Source organism: Bombina bombina, chromosome 1 (assembly GCF_027579735.1).
Source record: "Bombina bombina isolate aBomBom1 chromosome 1, aBomBom1.pri, whole genome shotgun sequence".
Classification (NCBI taxonomy): Eukaryota; Metazoa; Chordata; class Amphibia; order Anura; family Bombinatoridae; genus Bombina; species Bombina bombina.
This window is the reverse complement of record NC_069499.1, coordinates 832999927-833025238: the sequence shown is the minus strand read 5'-3', so window position 1 is coordinate 833025238 and position 25312 is coordinate 832999927. Positions and strand designations below refer to the sequence as shown.

The 25312-nt window shown below is 43.7% G+C and overlaps 1 protein-coding gene across 2 annotated transcripts in view; it reads left to right on the top strand.

The window, feature by feature from the left end:
• DHX38 (DEAH-box helicase 38) overlaps positions 1-25312 on the top strand; it is a 757289-nt gene that overhangs the window by 293427 nt on the left and 438550 nt on the right. The gene's annotated exons all lie outside the window — the stretch shown is intronic.

Here is a 25312-nt window from a genome sequence, read left to right as displayed (position 1 = left end):
TTATTACTAAGGAATGGGATAGACCAGGTGTGCCGTTCTCTCCCCCTCCTGCTTTTAAGAAAATGTTTCCTATAGATGCCGCTACAAGGGACTTGTGGCAGACGGTCCCTAAGGTGGAGGGAGCAGTCTCTACCCTAGCTAAGCGTACAACTATTCCTGTCGAGGACAGTTGTGCTTTCCTAGATCCTATGTATAAGAAATTAGAGGGTTTCCTTAAGAAAATCTTTATACAAGAAGGTTTTATTCTCCAGCCTCTTGCATGCATTGCCCCAGTCACTGCTGCAGCGGCTTTCTGGTTCGAGTCTCTGGAGGAGGCTTTACAGGTAGAGACCCCGTTGGATGATATCCTTGACAGGCTTAAAGCTCTTAAGTTAGCCAATTCATTTATTTCTGACGCCGTTTTTCATTTAACCAGGCTAACGACAAAAAATTCAGGTTTTGCCATTCAGGCACGTAGGGTGCTATGGCTTAAATCCTGGTCAGCTGATGTCACTTCAAAGTCTAAACTTCTCAAGATCCCCTTCAAAGGGCAGACCCTATTTGGAAATCGCAAAGAGCACAGCTGCCCATATAGCCCCTCCTCAGGCTCCGCCCCCCAGTCATTCTCTTTGCCGCTCTGAACAAGTAGCATCTCCACGGAGATGGTGAAGAGTATGTGGTGTTTAGTTGTAGTTTTTTATTCTTCTATCAAGAGTTTGTTATTTTAAAATAGTGCCGGTTTGTACTATTTACTCTAAAACAGAAAAGGATGAAGAGTTCTGTTTAAAAGAGGAGTATGATTTTAGCAGCAGTAACTAAAATCAATTGCTGTTCCCACGCAGGACTGTTGAGCCCAGAGAACTTCAGTTGGGGGAACAGTTTGCAGACTTTTCTGCTCAAGGTATGACTAGTCCATTTTCTAACAAGACTGTGTAATGCTAGAAGACTGTCATTTTCCCTCTTTGGGATCGGTAAGCCATTTTCTTAGACTCATAACAGAATGAAGGCTTATTATGGGCTATATACTGGTTGACACTCTTGTGGGCTAAATCGATTGCTTTATTTAATTTTTTATGAGGTTTGAAGTGATTTTCAAAACTTTTAGTATTGGGGAACGTTTTTCGGCGCCAGCCAGTCGTTTAGACACCTTCCCAGTCAGGAAGGGCCTTTCACTATAGTAGGCAGAGCCTCATTTTCGCGCCATAATTGCGCAGTTTCTTTTGGGTGCAGTGCATGCAGCTTCATGTAAGAGGGTCTGGTGGTCATTGAAAACGTTCCTGGAAGGCTTATTTTGGTGTTGTATAACCCCAAGGACAGGTGAAGCCGCAGCAAACGCTGTGGCTGGGACTGTAGTGGGTTTAAGCTTGCTAATTGATAAAACAGCTCCGGTTTCCTCATTTAAGGGGTTACAAACTTGAAAATTGGGGTGCAATACTTTAAAAGCATTAAGACACTAGGGTAAAATTTTGGTAAAGATCGGATTTTTCCTTCATAGTTTTTCACACATTCAGAAATAAAGTGTGATCTGTTTAACATTTAAAGAGACAGTAACGGTTTTGTTTAAAAACGGTTTTATTGCATTATTAGCCTGTGTAAGCCTGTCTAACATGTCTGTACCTTCAGATAGAACATGTTCTGTATGTATGGAGGCCAAGGTGGTCCCCCCTTCAAATGTATGTGATAATTGTGCCATGGCGTCCAGACAAAGCAAGGACAGTACTGTCACATTTAATAATGTTGCCCAAGATGATTCCTCAAGTGAAGGTAGTGGGGATAGTTCTTCATCCTCTCCTTCTGTGTCAATACCAGTTATGCCCGCGCAGGCGACCCCTAGTACATCTAGCGTGCCAATGCTTGTTACTATGCAACAATTAATGGCTGTAATGGATAATTCCATAGCTAATATTTTATCCAAAATGCCAGCATTTCAAAGAAAGCGTGATTGCTCAGTTTTAAATACAGTAGAGCAAGAGTGCGCTGACGATAATTTATCTGTCATACCCTCACACCAGTCAGAAGTGGCAGTGAGGGAGGGTTTGTCGGAGGGAGAACTTTCTGATTCAGGAAGAATTTCTCAACAGGCAGAACCTGATGTTGTGACGTTTAAATTTAAGTTAGAGCATCTCCGCGCATTACTTAAGGAGGTACTAACTACGATGGATGATTGTGACTCTTTGGTCATTCCAGAAAAATTGTGCAAGATGGACAAATTCCTAGAGGTCCCGGTGCACCCTGATGCCTTTCCGATACCTAAAAGGGTGGCGGACATAGTGAATAAGGAGTGGGAGAAACCAGGCAAGAAGGAACGTTTGTTACACAATTTAGATGTGGTCCGTGCTTTAAAGTTCTATTTAGACGCAACAAAGGATTTCAGACAAACTTCATCTTTGTTTGTCGTTTACTCTGGTAAGAGGAGAGGACAAAAAGCTACTGCTACCTCTCTTTCCTTTTGGCTAAAAAGCATCATCTGATTGGCTTACGAGACTGCCGGACGGCAGCCTCCTGAACGAATCACAGCTCACTCTACTAGGGCTGTGGCTTCCACATGGGCATTCAAGAACGAGGCTTCTGTTGATCAGATATGTAAGGCAGCGACTTGGTCTTCTCTGCACACTTTTGCCAAATTCTACAAATTTGATACTTATGCTTCTTCGGAGGCTATTTTTGGGAGAAAGGTTTTGCAAGCCGTGGTGCCTTCTGTTTAGGTAACCTGATTTGCTCCCTCCCTTCATCCGTGTCCTAAAGCTTTGGTATTGGTTCCCACAAGTAATGGATGACGCCGTGGACCGGACACACCAATGTTGGAGAAAACAGAATTTATGCTTAACTGATAAATTTCTTTCTCCAACGGTGTGTCCGGTCCACGGCCCGCCCTGTTTTTTTAATCAGGTTTGAAAAATTTCTTTCTCTATACACTACAGTCACCACGGCACCCTATAGTTTCTCCTTTTTTTCTCCTAACCGTCGGTCGAATGACTGGGGGGCGGAGCCTGAGGAGGGGCTATATGGGCAGCTTTTGCTGTGCTCTTTGCCATTTCCTGTTGGGGAAGAGAATATTCCCACAAGTAATGGATGACGCCGTGGCCCGGACACACCGTTGGAGAAAGAAATTTATCAGGTAAGCATAAATTCCGTTTTCTGATATTACTGGAGGAAAAGGTCACTCCCTTCCCCAGGATAGGTCCAACAAGTTAAGGACCAAACAGACTAATTTTCGTTCCTTTCGAAACTTCAAGAGTGGCGCAGCTTCATCTTCCTCCTCTACAAAACAAGAGGGAAATTTTGCCCAGTCCAAGCCTGTCTGGAGACCTAACCAGGCTTGGAACAAGGGGAATCAGGCCAAAAAGCCTGCTGCTGCCTCTAAGACAGCATGAAGGAGTAGCCCCCGATCTGGGACCGGATCTAGTGGGGGCAGACTTTCTCTCTTCGCCCAAACTTGGGCAAGAGACGTCCAGGATCCCTGGGCTCTGGAGATGGTTTCCCAGGGATATCTTCTGGATTTCAAAGCTTCATCTCCAAAGGGGAGATTTCATCTCTCACAATTATCTGCAAACCAGATACTAGTTATGGGAGTGATCCACCCAGTTCCAAAGGAGGAACAGGGGCAGGGCTTCTATTCAAATCTGTTTATAGTTCCCAAGAAAGAGGGAACTTTCAGACCAATCTTGGATCTCAAGATCCTAAACAAATTTTTCAGGGTCCCATCCTTCAAGATGGAGACTATTCGAACCATCCTACCTATGATCCAGGAGGGTCAATATATGACTTCCGTGGATTTAAAGGATGCTTATCAACATATTCGGATACACAGGGATCATCATCAGTTTCTCAGGTTCACCTTCCTAGACAGGCATTACCAGTTTGTGGCTCTTCCCTTCGGGTTAGCCACGGCACCAAGAATCTTTATGAAGGTTCTAGGGTCCCTTCTGGCGGTTCTAAGACCGCGGGGTATAGCAGTAGCCCCTTACCTAGACGACATCCTGATACAGGCGTCATCTTTTCATATCGCCAGGTCCCATACGGACATTGTTCTGGCATTCCTAAGGTCTCACGGGTGGAAGGTGAACGAAGGAAAGAGTTCTCTCTCACCTCTCACAAGAGTTTCCTTCCTAGGAACTCTGATAGATTCAGTAGAAATTAAGATTTATCTGACAAAGGTCAGGTTGTCAAAACTTCTAACTTCCTGCCGTGCTCTTTATTCCATTTCTCGTCCATCAGTGGCTCAGTGTATGGAGGTAATTGGATTAATGGTAGCGGCAATGGACATAGTTCCATTTGCCCGCCTACATCTCAGACCACTGCAACTTTGCATGCTCAATCAGTGGAATGGGGATTACACAGATTTGTCCCCTCTACTAAATCTGGATCAAGAGACCAGGGATTCTCTTCTCTGGTGGCTATCTCGGGTCCATCTGTCCAAGGGAATGAGTTTCCGCAGGCCAGAATGGACTATAGTAACGACAGATGCGAGCCTTCTGGGCTAGGGTGCAGTCTGGAACTCCCTGAAGGCTCAGGGTTCATGGACTCAGGAAGGAGGAGGCCCTCCTTCCGATAAACATTCTGGAACTAAGAGCGATATTCAATGCTCTTCAGGCTTGGCCTCAGCTAGCTGCGGTCAGGTTCATCAGATTTCAGTCGGACAACATCACGACTGTAGCCTATATCAACCATCAGGGGGTAACAAGGAGCCCCCTGGCAATGTTGGAAGTTTCAAAGATAATTCTATGGGCAGAGGTTCACTCTTGCCATCTCTCAGCTATCCATATCCCAGGAGTAGAGAACTGGGAGGCGGATTTTCTAAGTCGGCAGACTTTTCATCCGGGGGAGTGGGAGCTCCATCTGGAGGTATTTGCTCAGTTGATCCAACTTTGGGGCAAACCAGAACTGGATCTCATGGCGTCTCGTCAGAACGCCAAGCTTCCTTGTTACAGGTCCAGGTCCAGGGATCCCAAGGCAGCGCTGATAGATGCTCTAGCAGCGCCCTGGTCCTTCAGCCTGGCTTATGTGTTTCCACTATTTCCTCTGCTCCCTCGTCTGATTGCCAAGATAAAGCAGGAGAGAGCTTCGGTGATCTTGATAGCCCCTGCGTGGCCACGCAGGACTTGGTATGCAGATCTGGTGGACATGTCATCCTTTCCTCCATGGACTCTGCCGCTAAGGCAGGACCTTCTACTTCAAGGTTCCTTCAAACATCCAAATCTAATTTCTCTACGTTTGACTGCTTGGAGATTGAACGCTTGATTCTATCAAAGCGTGGTTTTTCCGAATCAGTCATTGATACCTTAATTCAGGCTCGAAAGCCTGTCACCAGGAAAATCTATAATAAGATATGGTGTAAATATCTTCATTGGTGTGAATCCAAGGGTTACTCATGGAGTAAGGTCAGGATTCCTAGGATATTATAAATTCTCCAAGAAGGATTGGAGAAGGGATTGTCTGCTAGTTCCTTAAAGGGACAGATTTCTGCTCTGTCTATTCTTTTGCACAAACGTCTGGCTGAGGTTCCAGACGTTCAGGCGTTTTGTCAGGCTTTATTTAGAATCAAGCCTTTGTTTAAACCTGTTGCTCCGCCATGGAGTTTAAATTTAGTTCTTAAAGTTCTTCAAGGGGTTCCGTTTGAACCTTTGCATTCCATAGATATTAAGCTTTTATCTTGGAAAGTTCTATTTTTAGTAGCTATCTCCTCGGCTCGAAGAGTTTCGGAGTTATCTGCTTTACAGTGCGATTCCCCTTATCTGATTTTCCATGCAGATAAGGTAGTGTTACGTACCAAACCTGGGTTTCTGCCTAAGGTGATAACTAATAAGAATTTCAATCAGGAGATTGTTGTTCCTTCCTTATGTCTTAATCCTTTTTCAAAGAAGGAACGTCTATTACACAATCTTGATGTGGTTCGTGCTTTAAAGTTTTATTTACAAGCCACGAAATATTTTCGGCAAACATCTGCTTTGTTTGTTGTCTACTCTGGACAGAGGAGAGGCCAAAAGGCTTCGGCATCTTCTCTTTCCTTTTGGCTAAGAAGCATAATTCGCTTAGCTTATGAGACTGCTGGCCAGCAGCCTCCTGATAGAATTACAGCTCATTCTACTAGAGCAGTAGCTTCCACATGGGCTTTTAAACATGAGGCCTCTGTTGAACAGATTTGTAAGGCGGCGACTTGGTCTTCGCTTCATACCTTTTCTAAATTCTATAAATTTGATACTTTTGCTTCTTCAGAGGCTATTTTTGGGAGAAAGGTCTTACAGGCAGTGGTGCCTTCTGTTTAAGTTCCTGCCTTGTCCCTCCCTTCATCCGTGTCCTAAAGCTTTGGTATTGGTATCCCACAAGTAATGGATGAACCCGTGGACTGGATACTCCTTTACAAGAGAAAACAAAATTTATGCTTACCTGATAAATTTATTTCTCTTGTGGTGTATCCAGTCCACGGCCCACCCTCTCATTTTAAAGCAGATGTTTTTTATTTTTATACTACAGTCACCACTGCACCCTATAGTTTCTCCTTTTTTCTTGCTTGTCTTCGGTCGAATGACTGGGGGTGGCAGTTAGGGGAAGAGATATATAGACAGCTCTGGAGAATATCCCACAAGTAATGGATGAACCCGTGGACTGGATACACCACAAGAGAAATAAATTTATCAGGTAAGCATAAATTTTGTTTTTCGGCTCATGGCTTGTGGAACATAATGGCTTTTGGAAAGTGACGCAACCTTACGGTCGGGCGGGCTTTTTTTGGACTATACGGTTCACCTGGTGACCGGGCATGGTCACGTTTTTGGGCTCTATTTCTGCATTCCTGACCGTGTAGCAACAAAGAAATTCTTGTCTGCTGGTGTCTGGTTCATAGGAGGTGGTGACTGCCCCAGCCATTGTGGGTGTCAGGTGCCATTTAGATTTTTTTTAGTCCACTCTTTGTATTCAATATCCTAGTTATGGAGGATTCTGATTTTGTGGAGATGGACGTCTCTGTTTCAGATTATACTCCTTGTGCAGAATGCATATTGCCCTGGATTATACAAGCCTATCAGTTATGTTCTGAGTGCCGTATTAGAGTGCTCAATTCCTCGGGATCGGGGAATCAAGGGGCCGCTGAGCCATCCGCCTCTGGGGCTTCCGTCCTCTGAGTGGCGAATTCCCTTCCACCATCTCTTACTACGCATGCAGGTAACCCAGTTTTTTATTATCCTTCTCGGGAAGGTGGCTTGTTTCAACCTTGGATTTCGACACAATGTTGCATGTCCATAATTTTGGCGCTGGCGAATCTGCAACTTCCAGAAAGTTGCTTCATATATTGTTCGTGTTCCGTTATTCGGGGCTCCTCAGGCATGGGATGGCTTGTTCAGCTCTCTGAGGGGGGGGGGCTTTCCCTGAGGATTTAGGGGGTCAACCTTTGGGCCGGAATAGTCTCTTGCTCTGGCAGGGGTATGCTGTGCTTTTCGGAAAGACTGGCGCGCCTTTGTGTTCTATTGAGGCACGTTTTGGCGTTGTTGGAAGATCCCATCCTTAATGGATCAGAGAATTCTCAGTCTTCCTCCTCGAATAACTTTCAGAATTAGATATAAGGGGATGAAGTATTCCTCTTATATGCTTTTTGTTGAGTATCCTTTTCCAGTTCTGAACTTGGAAGAACAGGGTCCCTGTTGGGCTATTCCTATGGGTGCATCTGTTCTTATTGGGCGATAACCTACGGGTTGCCTTCTTTATCACTCCGGTTAGGATGATTGGTTGATTACAGCTCATGTTTGTTTTATTTTTTCCTTCAGGAATTTTATTTCTGGAATAGATACTCGCGACCGTTTGATCACACTGTTTACTTCTACGGAAGTTTTTTTCTAGAGGATGTGTTTGGTCCTATGTTTATCTGCCATTTATTCTCCCTCTGGGGGTGAATATATGAGGCCTTGGGCCCTTGGGTTGCAGGCTAGTCCTGCTTGGGTCAGATCCTTCTGTCCCTATTTCAGACCACCATTTCTGCCTGGCTGATCCGGTTAAGGCGCGGAGTGCTTCACATTATTATTATTATTATTATTATTATTATTATTATTATTAATTTGCAAGAACTGCTGAGCATTCTTGAAGGACCTAAGGGTTTGTGTGGCGTGGAGGATTGGTTCATTCCACTTTAGCCTTTTTAACTGGTCGTCTGGGATTCAGTGGAGTTCCCCTGTGACACACTCAGTTGTTTCTGATGTCTGTCGGGACTTAAAATGTTCCTTCCCGCGTGGGTGAGTGTTTGGAGGATTTAGGGCCTGGGCGTTGCCTCACCTTGTTTCTCAGGACTAGTTTTTGGTCTCTGTGAGTCTGACTTGGTTCTGGAGTTTTTTCCTTATTTTATTTGGAACTTGTTGTACCCTATTTAGGGTCTTCCTAGTATCTTTGTCTGTTTTCTCTGTGTTCTCATCCTTTTGGGAGTTTACGGTAGTTGATCACTTTCTCTCGTAAGGGGTGTGTTGTGGAGGACCGACTGCTGGGCGATGGTGTCTCCCGGAGGCTTGTTGGCTCAGTCAAGTCTATTTTCTGCGGTCTCTAGCAAGGCTTGTGATCTTCTGTGGATCAGTGTCCTTTTTCTCAGTTTCTCAGCTTCGGACGAAGCAGGTTTTTTGCTGGGTAGGGGTTTCTGGCCTGGTGCCCTCAGAATGGGGGCTGCATTTTGTACCCTCCCGTTTTAGCATTCAGTGTTCTCTATAGCTTGGGTATTGTTTTCCCAAAAGTAATGAATGCAGCTGTGGAGTTTTTCCATTTATGAAGAAAAACATAAATTATGCTTACCTGATAATTTTCTTGAGATGTAAAGAGTCCACAGCTCCCCACCCATATTTTTTCTGTGGGGCGTCTGTTTTTTTTTGTTCTTCAGGCACCTTTTCACCCTGGGGGGGGGGGGTGGTTGGGTTGGGCCTTTGGCTGGGGTGTGTCTGCCTCCTCCTGGTGGCCAGGTTCTGAATTCCCAAAAATAATGAATGCAGCTGTGGACTCTTTCCATCTGAAGAAAAGAAAATTATCAGGTAAGCATAATTTATGTTTTTCTCTAGAAAAAGGGTGCTTTAGAGGTGACATGATTACTTTATATAAACATTTTTAAGGCCCATAGACAGAGATGGCAGAAGCTCTGTTTATTTCAAGAAAATTGTTTGTGACAAGAGCTCACAATTTAAGGTTGGAGGAAAGGATATTTAATCTCCTGCAAAGAAAATTTTTTAGATTAATTTAAGATCAACTGGAGCTTTTTTTGCAAGTATATTAGAGTTGTATAGGTTGAACTTGATGGACTTCAGTCTTTTTTCAACCTCATCTACTATGTTTCTATGTTACTATGTATATGTGTTAATAATTATGCCTAAGTGTCCGTCTGTGCTCTATGTGACTATATATATATATATATATATATATATATATAAAGTAAATAGAATCATAATGGATAATACCAATCTACTTAATGTAAAAATCTTTTGATAGATTCATAATTGTTTGTTGGTTAGAAATCTATCTATAAGAAAGAGATCCCCAAAATATTAAGAGTGCAAAATAAAATATCTAAAAATATAACACATGGAGCTATTTCAATAGAAGCCACAACTACCGGTGAAAGGTTGCTAATTAAGAAGATGATAACTTGTGATTCTAGTTTAGTGATATATATGTGGATTGCTAAATTTAGGTAGAACCTCTAGAAAAATCAGGAGTTAGATGGTCAGAACATTTAAAAAACTTTTGCAAGGGTTCCCATGACACCATGCCCAGTATCATGGTAGAGGGAATTGTCAGATTGTCATTACACCTTTAGAATTTATCCCCTGGACTATGACGACCAACAGAATGACTTTGCTCAGGCAAAGGGAGACCTTTTGGATATATAGATTTAGGTCTCTACCCAGTTCTGAATGAAGTTGTAGATAAAGTAAAAAGAGTATTTTGTTGAAATATAGGACTTAAAGTTATAGATACTGGAATATTCTGTTAAAATAGAAGGGACATAACAGGAAGTACTATAACAAAGAAAATAATTTGAATTAAATATATAAACATATAAATAATAAAATGTCCGTATTTCTCCAACATAGGTGTGTCCGGTCCACGGCGTCATCCTTACTTGTGGGATATTCTCTTCCCCAACAGGAAATGGCAAAGAGCCCAGCAAAGCTGGTCACATGATCCCTCCTAGGCTCCGCCTACCCCAGTCATTCTCTTTGCCGTTGTACAGGCAACATCTCCACGGAGATGGCTTAGAGTTTTTTAGTGTTTAACTGTAGTTTTTCATTATTCAATCAAGAGTTTGTTATTTTCAAATAGTGCTGGTACGTACTATTTACTCAGAAACAGAAAAGAGATGAAGAATTCTGTTTGTATGAGGAAAATGATTTTAGCAACCGTAACTAAAATCCATGGCTGTTCCACACAGGACTGTTGAGAGCAATTAACTTCAGTTGGGGGAACAGTTTGCAGTCTCTTGCTGCTTGAGGTATGACACATTCTAACAAGACGATGTAATGCTGGAAGCTGTCATTTTCCCTATGGGATCCGGTAAGCCATGTTTATTACGATTGTAAATAAGGGCTTCACAAGGGCTTATTTAAACTGTAGACTTTTTTTTGGGCTAAATCGATTGATATTAACACTTATTTAGCCTTGAGGAATCATTTATTCTGGGTATTTTGATTTAATAATATCGGCAGGCACTGTTTTAGACACCTTATTCTTTAGGGGCTTTCCCAAAGCATAGGCAGAGTCTCATTTTCGCGCCGGTGTTGCGCACTTGTTTTTGAGAGGCATGGCATGCAGTCGCATGTGAGAGGAGCTCTGATACTTATAAAAGACTTCTGAAGGCGTCATTTGGTATCGTATTCCCCTTTGGGTTTGGTTGGGTCTCAGCAAAGCAGATACCAGGGACTGTAAAGGGGTTTAAAGCTTAAAACGGCTCCGGTTCCGTTATTTTAAGGGTTAAAGCTTCCAAAATTGGTGTGCAATATTTTCAAGGCTTTAAGACGCTGTGGTGAAAATTTGGTGAATTTTGAACAATTCCTTCATGTTTTTTCGCAATTGCAGTAATAAAGTGTGTTCAGTTTAAAATTTAAAGTGACAGTAACGGTTTTATTTTAAAACGTTTTTTGTACTTTCTGATCAAGTTTATGCCTGTTTAACATGTCTGAACTACCAGATAGACTGTGTTCTGAATGTGGGGAAGCCAGAATTCCTATTCATTTAAATAAATGTGATTTATGTGATAATGACAATGATGCCCAAGATGATTCCTCAAGTGAGGGGAGTAAGCATGGTACTGCATCATTCCCTCCTTCGTCTACACGAGTCTTGCCCACTCAGGAGGCCCCTAGTACATCTAGCGCGCCAATACTCCTTACTATGCAACAATTAACGGCTGTAATGGATAATTCTGTCAAAAACATTTTAGCCAAAATGAACCCTTGTCAGCGTAAGCGTGGCTGCTCTGTTTTAGTTACTGAAGAGCATGACGACGCTGATATTAATATCTCTGAAGGGCCCCTAACCCAATCTGAGGGGGCCAGGGAGGTTTTGTCTGAGGGAGAAATTACTGATTTAGGGAACATTTCTCAGCAGGCTGAATCTGATGTGATTACATTTAAATTTAAATTGGAACATCTTCGCATTTTGCTTAAGGAGGTATTATCCACTCTGGATGATTGTGAAAATTTAGTCATCCCAGAGAAACTATGTAAAATGGACAAGTTCCTAGAGGTGCCGGGGCTCCCAGAAGCTTTTCCTATACCCAAGCGGGTGGCGGACATTGTTAATAAAGAATGGGAAAGGCCCGGTATTCCTTTCGTCCCTCCCCCCATATTTAAAAAATTGTTTCCTATGGTCGACCCCAGAAAGGACTTATGGCAGTCAGTCCCCAAGGTCGAGGGAGCGGTTTCTACTTTAAACAAACGCACCACTATTCCCATAGAGGATAGTTGTGCTTTCAAAGATCCTATGGATAAAAAATTAGAAGGTTTGCTTAAAAAGATGTTTGTTCAGCAGGGTTACCCTCTACAACCCATTTCATGCATTGTCCCTGTCACTACAGCCGCATATTTCTGGTTTGATGAACTGCTTAAGGTGCTCGATAGTGACTCTCCTCCTTATGAGGAGATTATGGACAGAATCAATGCTCTCAAATTGGCTAATTCTTTCACTCTAGACGCCTCTTTGCAATTGGCTAAGTTAGCGGCTAAGAACTCTGGGTTTGCTATTGTGGCGCGCAGAGCGCTTTGGTTGAAATCTTGGTCGGCTGATGCGTCTTCCAAGAACAAGCTACTAAACATTCCTTTCAAGGGGAAAACGCTGTTTGGTCCTGACTTGAAAGAGATTATCTCTGATATCACTGGGGGTAAGGGCCACGCCCTTCCTCAGGATCGGCCCTTCAAGGCAAAAAATAGACCTAATTTTCGTCCCTTTCGTAAAAACGGACCAGCCCAAGGTGCTACGTCCTCTAAGCAAGAGGGTAATACTTCTCAGGCCAAGCCAGCTTGGAGACCAATGCAAGGCTGGAACAAGGGAAAGCAGGCCAAGAAACCTGCCACTGCTACCAAGACAGCATGAAATATTGGCCCCCAATCCGGGACCGGATCTGGTGGGGGGCAGACTCTCTCTCTTCGCTCAGGCTTGGGCAAGAGATGTTCTGGATCCTTGGGCGCTAGAAATAGTCTCCCAGGGTTATCTTCTGGAATTCAAGGGACTTCCCCCAAGGGGGAGGTTCCACAAGTCGCAGTTGTCTTCAGACCACATAAAAAGACAGGCGTTCTTACATTGTGTAGAAGACCTGTTAAAAATGGGAGTGATTCATCCTGTTCCATTAAGAGAACAAGGGATGGGGTTCTACTCCAATCTGTTCATAGTTCCCAAAAAAGAGGGAACGTTCAGACCAATCCTAGATCTCAAGATCTTAAACAAATTTCTCAAGGTCCCATCGTTCAAGATGGAAACCATTCGAACTATCCTTCCTTCCATCCAGGAAGGTCAATTTATGACCACGGTGGATTTAAAGGATGCGTATCTACATATTCCTATCCACAAGGCACATCATCGGTTCCTAAGGTTTGCATTCCTGGACAAACATTACCAGTTCGTGGCGCTTCCTTTCGGATTAGCCACTGCTCCAAGGATTTTCACAAAGGTACTAGGGTCCCTTCTAGCGGTGCTAAGACCAAGGGGCATTGCAGTAGTACCTTACCTGGACGACATTCTGATTCAAGCGTCGTCCCTTCCTCAAGCAAAGGCTCACACGGACATTGTCCTGGCCTTTCTCAGATCTCACGGCTGGAAAGTGAACGTGGAAAAGAGTTCTCTATCCCCGTCAACAAGGGTTCCCTTCTTGGGAACAATTATAGACTCCTTAGAAATGAGGATCTTTCTAACAGAGGCCAGAAAAACAAAGCTTCTGGACTCTTGTCGGATACTTCATTCCGTTCCTCTTCCTTCCATAGCTCAGTGCATGGAAGTGATCGGGTTGATGGTGGCGGCGATGGACATAGTTCCTTTTGCGCGCATTCATCTAAGACCATTACAACTGTGCATGCTCAGTCAGTGGAATGGGGACTATACAGACTTGTCTCCGAAGATACAAGTAAATCAGAGGACCAGAGACTCACTCCGTTGGTGGCTGTCCCTGGACAATCTGTCTCAAGGGATGATGTTCCACAGACCAGAGTGGGTCATTGTCACGACCGACGCCAGTCTGATAGGCTGGGGCGCGGTCTGGGGATCCCTGAAAGCTCAGGGTCTTTGGTCTCGGGAAGAATCTCTTCTACCGATAAATATTCTGGAACTGAGAGCGATATTCAATGCGCTCCAGGCCTGGCCCCAGCTTGCGAGGACCAGGTTCATACGGTTTCAATCAGACAACATGACGACTGTTGCGTACATCAACCATCAGGGGGGAACAAGGAGTTCCCTAGCGATGGAAGAAGTAACCAAAATTATTCTTTGGGCGGAGTCTCACTCCTGCCACCTGTCTGCTATCCACATCCCAGGAGTGGAAAATTGGGAAGCGGATTTTCTGAGTCGGCAGACATTGCATCCGGGGGAGTGGGAACTCCATCCGGAAATCTTTGCCCAAGTCACTCACCTGTGGGGCATTCCAGACATGGATCTGATGGCCTCTCGTCAGAACTTCAAAGTTCCTTGCTACGGGGCCAGATCCATGGATCCCAAGGCGGCTCTAGTGGATGCACTAGTAGCACCTTGGACCTTCAAACTAGCTTATGTGTTCCCGCCATTTCCTCTCATCCCCAGGCTGATAGCCAGGATCAAGCAGGAGAGGGCGTCGGTGATCTTGATAGCTCCTGCGTGGCCACGCAGGACTTGGTATGCAGATCTGGTGAATATGTCATCGGCTCCACCTTGGAAGCTACCTTTGAGACGAGACCTTCTTGTTCAGGGTCCGTTCGAACATCCGAATCTGGTTTCACTCCAGCTGACTGCTTGGAGATTGAACGCTTGATTTTATCAAAGCGAGGATTCTCAGATTCTGTGATCGATACTCTTGTTCAGGCCAGAAAGCCTGTGACTAGAAAGATTTACCACAAAATTTGGAAAAAATATATCTGTTGGTGTGAATCTAAAGGATTCCCTTGGGACAAGGTTAAGATTCCTAGGATTCTATCCTTCCTTCAAGAAGGATTGGAAAAAGGATTGTCTGCAAGTTCCCTGAAGGGACAGATTTCTGCCTTGTCGGTATTACTTCACAAAAAGCTGGCAGCTGTGCCAGATGTTCAAGCCTTTGTTCAGGCTCTGGTTAGAATCAAGCCTGTTTACAAACCTTTGACTCCTCCTTGGAGTCTCAATTTAGTTCTTTCAGTTCTTCAGGGGGTTCCGTTTGAACCCTTACATTCCGTTGATATTAAGTTATTATCTTGGAAAGTTTTGTTTTTAGTTGCGATTTCTTCTGCTAGAAGAGTCTCAGAATTATCTGCTCTGCAGTGTTCTCCTCCTTATCTGGTGTTCCATGCAGATAAGGTGGTTTTACGTACTAAACCTGGTTTTCTTCCAAAAGTTGTTTCTAACAAAAACATTAACCAGGAGATTATCGTACCTTCTCTGTGTCCAAAACCAGTTTCAAAGAAGGAACGTTTGTTGCACAATTTGGATGTTGTTCGCGCTCTAAAATTCTATTTAGATGCTACAAAGGATTTTAGACAAACATCTTCCTTGTTTGTTGTTTATTCAGGTAAAAGGAGAGGTCAAAAAGCAACTTCTACCTCTCTCTCTTTTTGGATTAAAAGCATCATCAGATTGGCTTACGAGACTGCCGGACGGCAGCCTCCCGAAAGAATCACAGCTCATTCCACTAGGGCTGTGGCTTCCACATGGGCCTTCAAGAACGAGGCTTCTGTTGATCAGATATGTAGGGCAGCGACTTGGTCTTCACTGCACACTTTTACCAAATTTTACAAGTTTGATACTTTTGCTTCTTCTGAGGCTATTTTTGGGAGAAAGGTTTTGCAAGCCGTGGTGCCTTCCATTTAGGTGACCTGATTTGCTCCCTCCCTTCATCCGTGTCCTAAAGCTTTGGTATTGGTTCCCACAAGTAAGGATGACGCCGTGGACCGGACACACCTATGTTGGAGAAAACAGAATTTATGTTTACCTGATAAATTTCTTTCTCCAACGGTGTGTCCGGTCCACGGCCCGCCCTGGTTTTTTTAATCAGGTCTGATATTTTATTTTCTTTAACTACAGTCACCACGGTACCATATGGTTTCTCCTATGCAAATATTCCTCCTTAACGTCGGTCGAATGACTGGGGTAGGCGGAGCCTAGGAGGGATCATGTGACCAGCTTTGCTGGGCTCTTTGCCATTTCCTGTTGGGGAAGAGAATATCCCACAAGTAAGGATGACGCCGTGGACCGGACACACCGTTGGAGAAAGTAATTTATCAGGTAAACATAAATTCTGTTTTTATTATTTATGATGTTAATTATAACATCATGTTCTCCACCTCCTATTAACTTCACACATTAATCAGTTATACATTATCTAGATAGTATTGACAACTATTATGACAAAATTTAATAGATATAGTAGTTTTTACAAATAATATTTTTATTTAGAACAAATTCACCATTAAATTTGATCGCACAAGTCATTCAAATTGCGCAGGACATCATAAAGTAGATAGACCGCACTTCATCATATATTTTTCTCTTGTGAGGTGTATCCAGTCCACGGATTCATCCTTTACTTGTGGGATATTCTCCTTCCTAACAGGAAGTGGCAAAGAGAGCACACAGCAGAGCTGTCCATATAGCTCCCCCTCTAGCTCCACCCCCCAGTCATTCTCTTTGCCGGCTCTAAGCAATAGGGTCCCTCTCGGAAGGGTAAAGTGAATGTGGTGTTAGATTTGTAGTTTTTGTTTTCTACAAGCAAAAGTTTGTTATTTTAAATGGTACCGGTGTGTACTATTTACTCTCTAGCAGAAAAGAGATGAAGATTTCTGCAGAGAGGAAGATGATTTTAGCATGTTGTAACTAAAATCTACTGCTGTTCCCACAAAGGACTGAGGAGTACAAGAAAACTTCAGTTGGGGGAACGGTTTGCAGGTTAGGCTGCAATAAGGTATGTTCAGTCATTTATTTCTAGACAAGACTGTGATAATGCTAGAAAAAGACTGATAAGATCCCCATGAGGGAAGGGTAAGCTTTATTCTGAGACTAAGTATGGAATTGTAAGCTTACATAAGAGAGCTCATTTGCTGGTTGACACTATTTTATGGCAAACGGTTTTTACTGATAAATATCGTTTTTTGAGACACTTTGAAGGTTCTTTTGGGTTTCCTTCAGGGGTTGTTACCCACATGGCTATTATTAAAACACTTAGGAGTGTTTCTTTAGGCCTCACAGCACCGGAGTAAGGTGGGAGGGGCCTAATTTCGCACCTCAGATGCGCAGTTAGATTGACTAGATCTAGAGGCTGTTTCACATGGAGGGTCCTGTTGCAGTTTGAGGGCCTATAAGAAGCTTTTTCCCCACAAATCTGGTTCCTAAGGGCAGGTAGGGCCACAGCAGAGCTGTGGCAAGGTGCTGAAGTTGTTTTTAACCTGTTGTTAGCTTACTATTGATCCGGTTTGGGCATTAAGGGGTTAATCGTTTTGGTTGCTAGTTGTGCAATCTTACCAATGCTTTAGGTACATACTGTGAAAATTTTGAAAAGTTTGCTGCATTTTTCACTGTTTTGGAAAATTGTGTGCCTTTTTTATCTCTTAAAGGCACAGTAACATTTTTTGCAAAGTGTGTTTTTACTTGATTAAAGTGATTTCTAAGCCTGTTTGTCTTACTACTAGTCTGTTAAACATGTCTGACACCAAGGAAAATCCTTGTTCAATGTGTTTAGAAGCCATGGTGGAACCCCCTCTCATAATGTGTCCCACTTGTACTGATATGTCTATACACTTTAAAGAACATATTGTTGCACTTAAAAATGTGGCCCAAGATGATTCTCAGAAAGAAGGTAATGAGGTTAGCCCGTTAACCTCTCCCCAAGTGTCACAACCAGTTACGCCCACTCAAGCGACGCCTAGCACCTCTAGCGCGTCTAACTCTTTTACCTTACAAGACTTGGCGGCAGTTATGGATAATACCCTCTCAGTGTTTTTATCTAAACTGCCCGTGTTACCTGCAAAGCGTGATAGCTCTGTTTTAAGAAAAGATTATGAGCATTCTGATGCTTTAGTAGCCGTATCCGATATACACTCACAACGCTCTGAAATGGGGGCGAGGGATGTGCTGTCTGAGGGAGAAATTTCCAATTCGGGAAAGGTTGCTCCTCAGACAGACTCAGATACGTTGGCTTTTAAATTTAAACTAGAACACCTCCGCTTATTGCTCAGGGAGGTATTAGTTACTCTGGATGACTGCGACCCTATGGTGGTTCCAGAGAAATTGTGTACCTAGAAGTTCCTGTTTACACTGATGTGTTCCCGGTCCCTAAGAGGATTGCGGATATCGTTACTAGGGAGTGGGATAAACCAGGTATTCCCTTCGTTCCGCCTCCTGTTTTTAAGAAAATGTTCCCCATATCTAACCCCATGCGGGACTCGTGGCAGACGGTCCCTAAGGTGGAGGGGGCTGTTTCTTCACTTGCTAAACGCACAACTATACCAATCGAAGACAGTTGTGCTTTTAAAGACCCTATGGATAAAAAATTAGAGGGTTTACTTAAGAAAATTTTTGTTCAACAAGGTTTTCTTCTTCAACCTATTGCCTGCATTGTTCCTGTAACTACTGCAGCGGCTTTCTGGTTCGAGGCGCTGGAAGATGCGCTCCAGACGGAGACCTCATATGAGGACATTATGGACAGAATTAAGGCTCTTAAGCTGGCTAATTCTTTTATCACAGATGCCGCTTTCCAACTAGCTAAGTTAGCGGCAAAAAATTCAGGTTTCGCCATTTTAGCGCGCAGGGCGTTATGGCTAAAGTCCTGGTTGGCCGATGTGTCGTCAAAATCCAAACTATTGAACATCCCTTTCAAAGGAAAGACCCTCTTTGGGCCTGAATTGAAAGAGATTATTTCAGAAATCACTGAAGAAAAAGGCCATGCTCTCCCTCAGGACAAGTCCTTTAAGACAAAGAACAAACAAAATAATTTTCGTTCCTTTCGGAATTTCAGGAGCGGTCTCGCTTCATCCTCCCCTGCTGCAAAGCAAGAGGGTAACACTTCACAACCCAGGGCAGCCGGGAAACCTTACCAGGGCTGGAACAAGGGTAAACAGGCCAAGAAGCCTGCAGCTGCCTCCAAGACAGCATGAAGGGGTAGCCCCCGATCCGGGACCGGATCTAGTAGGGGGCAGACTCTATCTTTTCGCTCAGGTCTGGGCAAGAGATGTACACGATCCTTGGGCCTTAGAGATTGTATCCCAGGGATATCTTCTAGAATTCAAGGACTCCCCTCCAAGGGGAAGGTTCCTCATTTCTCGTCTGTCTACAGATCAGACAAAGAAAGAGGCGTTCTTACGCTGTGTAGAAGACCTACATAGAATGCGAGTGATCCATCCAGTTCCAATTGTGGAACAAGGGCTGGGTTTTTATTCCCAACAAAGAAGGAACTTTCAGACCAATCCTGGATCTCAAAATTCTAAACAAATTCCTCAGAGTCCCATCATTCAAGATGGAGACCATTCGGACAATCTTACCAATGATCTAGGATCTAAAGGATGCAAATCTGCACATTCCTATCCACAAAGATCATCACCAGTTTCTCAGGTTCGCCTTTCTGGACAAGCATTATCAGTTTGTGGCCCTTCCTTTCGGGTTGGCCACTGCTCCCAGAATTTTCACAAAGGTGCTAGGGTCCCTCCTGGCGGTTCTAAGACCGCGGGGCATAGCAGTGGCGCCTTATCTAGACGACATCTTAATTCAGGCGTCGACTTTCCAAAGAGCCAAGTCTCACACGGAAATTGTATTGGCCTTTCTGAGGTCTCACGGGTGGAAGGTGAACATCAAAAAGAGTTCTCTCTCTCCCCTCACTCTTCCTAGCAACTCTATTAGACTCGGTAGAAATGAAAATATTTCTGACGGAGGTCAGAAAGTTAAAACTCTTAACCACTTGCCGAGCTCTTCATTCCATTCCTCGGCCATCTGTAGCTCAGTGCATGGAGACAATCGGATTAATGGTAGCGGCAATGGACATATTCCCTTTTGCTCGGCTACACCTCAGACCACTGCAACTATGCATGCTCAAACAGTGGAATGGGAATTATGCAGATTTGTCTCCTCAAATACAGTTGGACCAGGGGACCAGAGATTCTCTTCTCTGGTGGTTGTCTCAGGATCACCTGTCTCAGGGAATGTGTTTCCGCAGAACAGAGTGGATCATTGTAACGACCGACCCCAGTCTGTTGGGCTGGGGTGCAGTCTGGGACTCCCTGAAAGCTCAGGGCTTATGGTCTCGGGAAGAAGCTCTTCTCCCGATAAACATTCTGGAACTGAGGGCGATATTCAACGCTCTTCAGGCATGGCCTCAGCTAGCTGCGGCCAAATTCATCAGATTTCAGTCGGACAACATCACGACTGTAGCTTACATCAATCATCAGGGGGGAACACGGAGTCCCCTAGCAATGATGGAAGTAACCAAAATAATCAGGTGGGCGGAGGATCACTCTTGCCACCTCTCAGCAATTCACATCCCAGGAGTAGACAACTGGGAGGCGGATTTTCTAAGTCGTCAGACTTTTCCCCCGGGGGAGTGGGTACTCCACCCGGAGGTATTTGCCCAGCTGACTTAGCTATGGGGCACTCCAGAATTGGATCTGATGGCGTCCCGTCAGAATACCAAACTTTCACTTTATGGGTCCAGGTCCCGGGATCCCCAGGCGGTGCTGATAGATGCTCTAGCAGCGCCTTGGTCCTTCAATCTGGCCTATGTGTTTCCACTGTTTCCTCTCCTTCCTCGTCTGGTTGCCAGAATCAAGCAGGAGAGGGCGTCGGTGATTCTAATAGCGCCTGCGTGGCCACGCAGGACCTGGTATGCAGACCTAGTGGACATGTCATCCGTTCCACCATGGACTCTGCCAATGAGGCAGGACCTTCTACTACAAGGTCCTTTCAAACATCCAAATCTAATTTCTCTGCGTCTGACTGCTTGGAGATTGAACGCCTAATTCTATCAAAGCGTGGTTTCTCTGAGTTGGTTATTGATACCCTGATTCAGACTAGAAAGCCTGTCACCAGGAAAATCTACCATAAGATTTGGCGAAAATATCTTTGTTGGTGCGAATCCAAGGGTTACTCATGGAGTAAGATTAGGATTCCCAGGATATTGTCTTTTCTCCAAGATGGATTGGAGAAAGGATTGTCAGCTAGTTCCTTAAAAGGACAGATATCTGCTTTGTTTATTCTGTTACACAAACGTTTGGCGGAGGTACCAGACGTTCAAGCGTTTACTCAGGCTTTAGTCAGAATCAAGCCTGTTTATAGACCTGTGGCTCCGCCATGGAGTCTGAATTTAGTTCTTTCAGTTCTGCAAGGGGTTCCGTTTGAACCTTTACATTCCATAGATATTAAGCTTTTATCTTGGAAAGTTTTGTTTTTGGTAGCTATCTCTTCTGCTCGAAGAGTTTCAGAGTTATCTGCTTTACAGTGTGACTCACCTTACTTGGTGTTCCATGCAGATAAGGTGGTTTTGCGTACCAAACCCGGTTTTCTTCCTAAGGTTGTGTCTAATAAGAATATTAACCAGGAAATTGTTGTTCCTTCTCTGTGTCCTAATCCTTCTTCGAAGAAGGAACGTCTGTTACACAATCTTGATGTGGTTCGTGCTTTAAAGTTCTGTTTACAAGCAACTAAGGATTTCAGACAAACAACTTCATTGTTTGTTATCTTTTCTGGTAAGAGGAGAGGTCAGAAGGCGACTGCTACCTCTCCTTTTGGCTGAAAAGCATCATCCGTCTGGCATATGAGACTGCTGGCCAGGAGCCTCCTGAAAAAATTACTGCTCATTTTACCAGAGCAGTGGCTTCCACATGGGCTTTTAAAAATGAGGCTTCTGTTGAACAGATTTGTAAGGCAGCGACTTGGTCTTAGCTGCATACTTTTTCCAAATTTTATAAATTCGATACTTTTGCTTCTTCGGAGGCTATTTTTGGGAGAAAGGTTTTACAAGCAGTGGTGCCTTCCGTTTAGGGTACCTGTCTTGTTCCCTCCCTTCATCCGTGTCCTAAAGCTTTGGTATTGGTATCCCACAAGTAAAGGATGAATCCGTGGACTGGATACACCTCACAAGAGAAAACAGAATTTATGCTTACCTGATAAATTACTTTCTCTTGTGGTGTATCCAGTCCACGGCCCGTCCTGGCTATTAAGTCAGGTAGATTTTTTGTTTAAACTACAGTCACCACTGCACCCTATGGTTTCTCCTTTTTCTTCCTAACCTTCGGTCGAATGACTGGGGGGTGGAGCTAGAGGGGGAGCTATATGGACAGCTCTGCTGTGTGCTCTCTTTGCCACTTCCTGTTAGGAAGGAGAATATCCCACAAGTAAAGGATGAATCCATGGACTGGATACACCACAAGAGAAAGTAATTTATCAGGTAAGCATAAATTGTGTTTTTTTTTGGGGGGGGGGGGGGGAGTTGTGTGTGTATATGTTTAAGGTATATAGTGCTAAAATACAAAAATACCAGATCACTAACAATCAAATTTCTATGAACACATTATTTTTACATTAACCCCTTAATGACGAATACGTACCATGTATGTTGCTGGTTGTTAAGGGCTTGTCTGCTAATAATAGCGCAGGTCTTATTTTATATTATAAAAAATCATGAATAGATAATATTGGAATGTCAGCCTATAAAATGGAAAGAACAATACATTTATATAAGCCATTGATTTTCTTTTCAAAAGAATATAGCGAAAATGGGTGGCGTGGCTTCGGTCACGCTAGATTCCCAATGAAAAGGAGGCGAGTTTTGTGTAGTATAGCAGCATGGTGGCTGAGATATAAAACTTTTTTGCGCTGCCTAATAGGGTAAGCCTTTCCTGTACACCGTAGTATAGCAGCATGCAATTCTGACAATTATTTTTGAAAATGTTTTACACATGGATGCTGTATGGGACAAAATATAAATGTATACAATGATTACCGAGTACATGTATATTTACATACTGTGAGCGAGGTTTGTTGACACACCAAAGGGTAAAGATACGCTTTAAATGGGATATATGAAGTCACGTATGCATATAAGAATATGAGCCAATTTTCAAGATAAGAATCCTGATTGGATGGTGGTAATTGTAAATAGGACTCCAGCTGCAGCTTCTAACATGCCTGAGGAAACGGCTAAAAAGAGCAGAGAAACGCGTTGCATGAAGCATATGTGATTATATTTTACATTTTCCTAGGTGTCATAATAGACTCGTTCTCTGAGTATAGTTTGGTCTGTCAAGAAAATTGGTCTGTTCAAATCTTCAGTCCGTTCCTTTTTCCTTCTGTAGCTTGCATGGATGTGTTAGGTCTGATTATAGCAGCATCAGATAGTATTCCATTTGCTCAATTTTATATGAGACCTCTCCAGCAAGGTTACCTATAAATGTTCTGGAACTCTATGCAGTCTTCAGGGCTCTTCAGAGCTGGCTTTAGTCATCAAGAGGGATCAGATTTTGACCTGGGCAGCGAGCACTTTCTTCCTAAGATATGGTGAGCCCACAGGTTCATCTTAATTACTGTTGGGAATATCACTCCTGGCCAGCAGGAGGCAGCACAGAGCACCACTGTAAAACTGTTAAGTATCACTCCCTTACCCACAACCCCCAGTAATTCTCTTTGCCTTTCGTGCATGGAGGAAGTAAAGTTTAGGTGTCTGATGTGAAGATTGATTTAACTTCTAACAAGTTTTTAGGGTATAGCTATATCCTACGTTAGTCTTTGCAGTCGAGCTGTGGCAGCTTTAAAGCAGTTGGGAACTTGTAAAGAGGTGCTTGCTGCTTTTTTTCTCAACATTGCTGCCCTTGTATGGGATACCAAAGTTAGTTCTTTGCTATCTGCCTTTGTTCTAGGTCTCTGTGGGGAGATGTCCTTTCATACCTAAGGACTGTCTCTACATGCCAGACAGCAGAGCAGGTAAGTGTTTTTCTTCCAGGTGGGGAGATATGTGCACTTAAGTTAAAAAGCTACACTACCTTGCTAATTTATTTGGGACAAAAATTAGTTCACCCTGGTGTAAGGGCCACACTAAGGCATGACTTCAGGCACAGTGGTGAGGTCTGTGTTGAGAGACTGTCATTAACCTGTCTGTTTTTATTGTCAGCGTAAGAGGGGAATTGCATGAGCGAAATTTATTCTACGGTCACAGTGGAAGTGTTTAAATGTTCGCCATTTGTTCGGCGTTTGTGAGTCTTCACTTCGGGTTTTGGCTCCGCCCCTCTTACTTTTGCGCCCTGTGGGAGGTTTTCACGCCTCTATTCCGTCCGATCACGTGATCGGCCTTTCCTCTGAGTTCCGTTTGCAACGGGGTTTCCATATTCTCGGCTAGCGTGGTCTATGAAGTTGGAGGAGGAATTCTGCTACGCATGGTTGTAAGGTAGACGCCTCAGTAAACTGAGGTGTGGAGGGAGGTTTAGTCAGAGTGATAGTGCTCACATTTTTCTCATATTTGGTCATGTCTGACATGGATCAGGACTCTGTTCAGTTGAACCCCTGTTTGTTGTGTTTAGATGTACAAATTGCAGCCCCCATGCAACTTTGTTCCTCCTGTGTCAAACAGACATTACAGGGAAAAGATACATTTTTCAATGTGGAGCCTAATGTCTCTCAGGAGTACGCTTTCCAGGTATTACCAAGGCCATCACCTATTTGTCCCAAAACCTCTATGCCATCTCACACTGTGTCCTGTGGTTCCTCTCTAACTCCGAGTGGAGTGTTTTTAAAGGCAGAGATTGCTGCACAGGTATCCTTGGCAGTATCTGCAGCTTTAGCCGAATTTACCAGGATTATAATTCCTTTTTCTGACAATGAAGGAGTTTCCTTCAGATTCAAGCTTTAACACCTTCGAATACTGTTAAAGGAGGTTTTAGCTACCTTGGATGACTCTGATACTCCTGTCGTAGTCACTCCCAAGAAATCTAGTAAATTTAATAGTTTTTTTTATGTCCCTTCCTCTTTGGAAGTCTTTCCTGTGCCAGACCGTGCTAAAGAGATTATAACCCAGGAATGGGAGAAGCCAGGATTGGCTTTTACTCCATCTCCTGTTTTTAAGAAGATGTTTCCGGTGGAGACTTCTATCAAGGATCCTTGGTATAGGGTTCCCAAGGTTGAATGGGCAATTTCTACTCTGGCTAAGAAAATCACTATTCCTATTGAGGATAGTTGCTCTTTACAGGATCCAATGGAGGCCTACTTGAAAAAGATTTATGTTCATTTAGGCCTGCAATGGCAACCTGTGGTATGTATCGCCACGGTGACTAGTGCAGCATCTTATTGGTTTGACGCATTGTCTGATTCTCTTTAGGAAGAGACTCCATTAGACGAGATTCAGGATAGGATTAAGGCTCTTAAGCTAGCCAATTCCTTTATAGCGGATGCTGTTCTACAGGTCCTTAGACTGGGAGCTAAGGCTTCTAGTTTCACAGTCTTAGCTAGAAGGGCATTATGGCTGAAGTCTTGTTCAGCCAATGTTTCTTCAAAGGTCAAGCTTCTGGTGCTTCCTTACAAGGGGAAGACATAGTTTGGACCTGGGTTGGCTGAAATAATTTCTGATATTACAGATGGGAAGGGGTCTTTTCTGCCTCAAGATAATAAGGCCAGACCCAAGGGACGTCAGTAATTTTCATTCCTTACGAAATTTTAGAGGAAAACCATCCTTTTCCTTGTCAAAACAGGACCATAACAA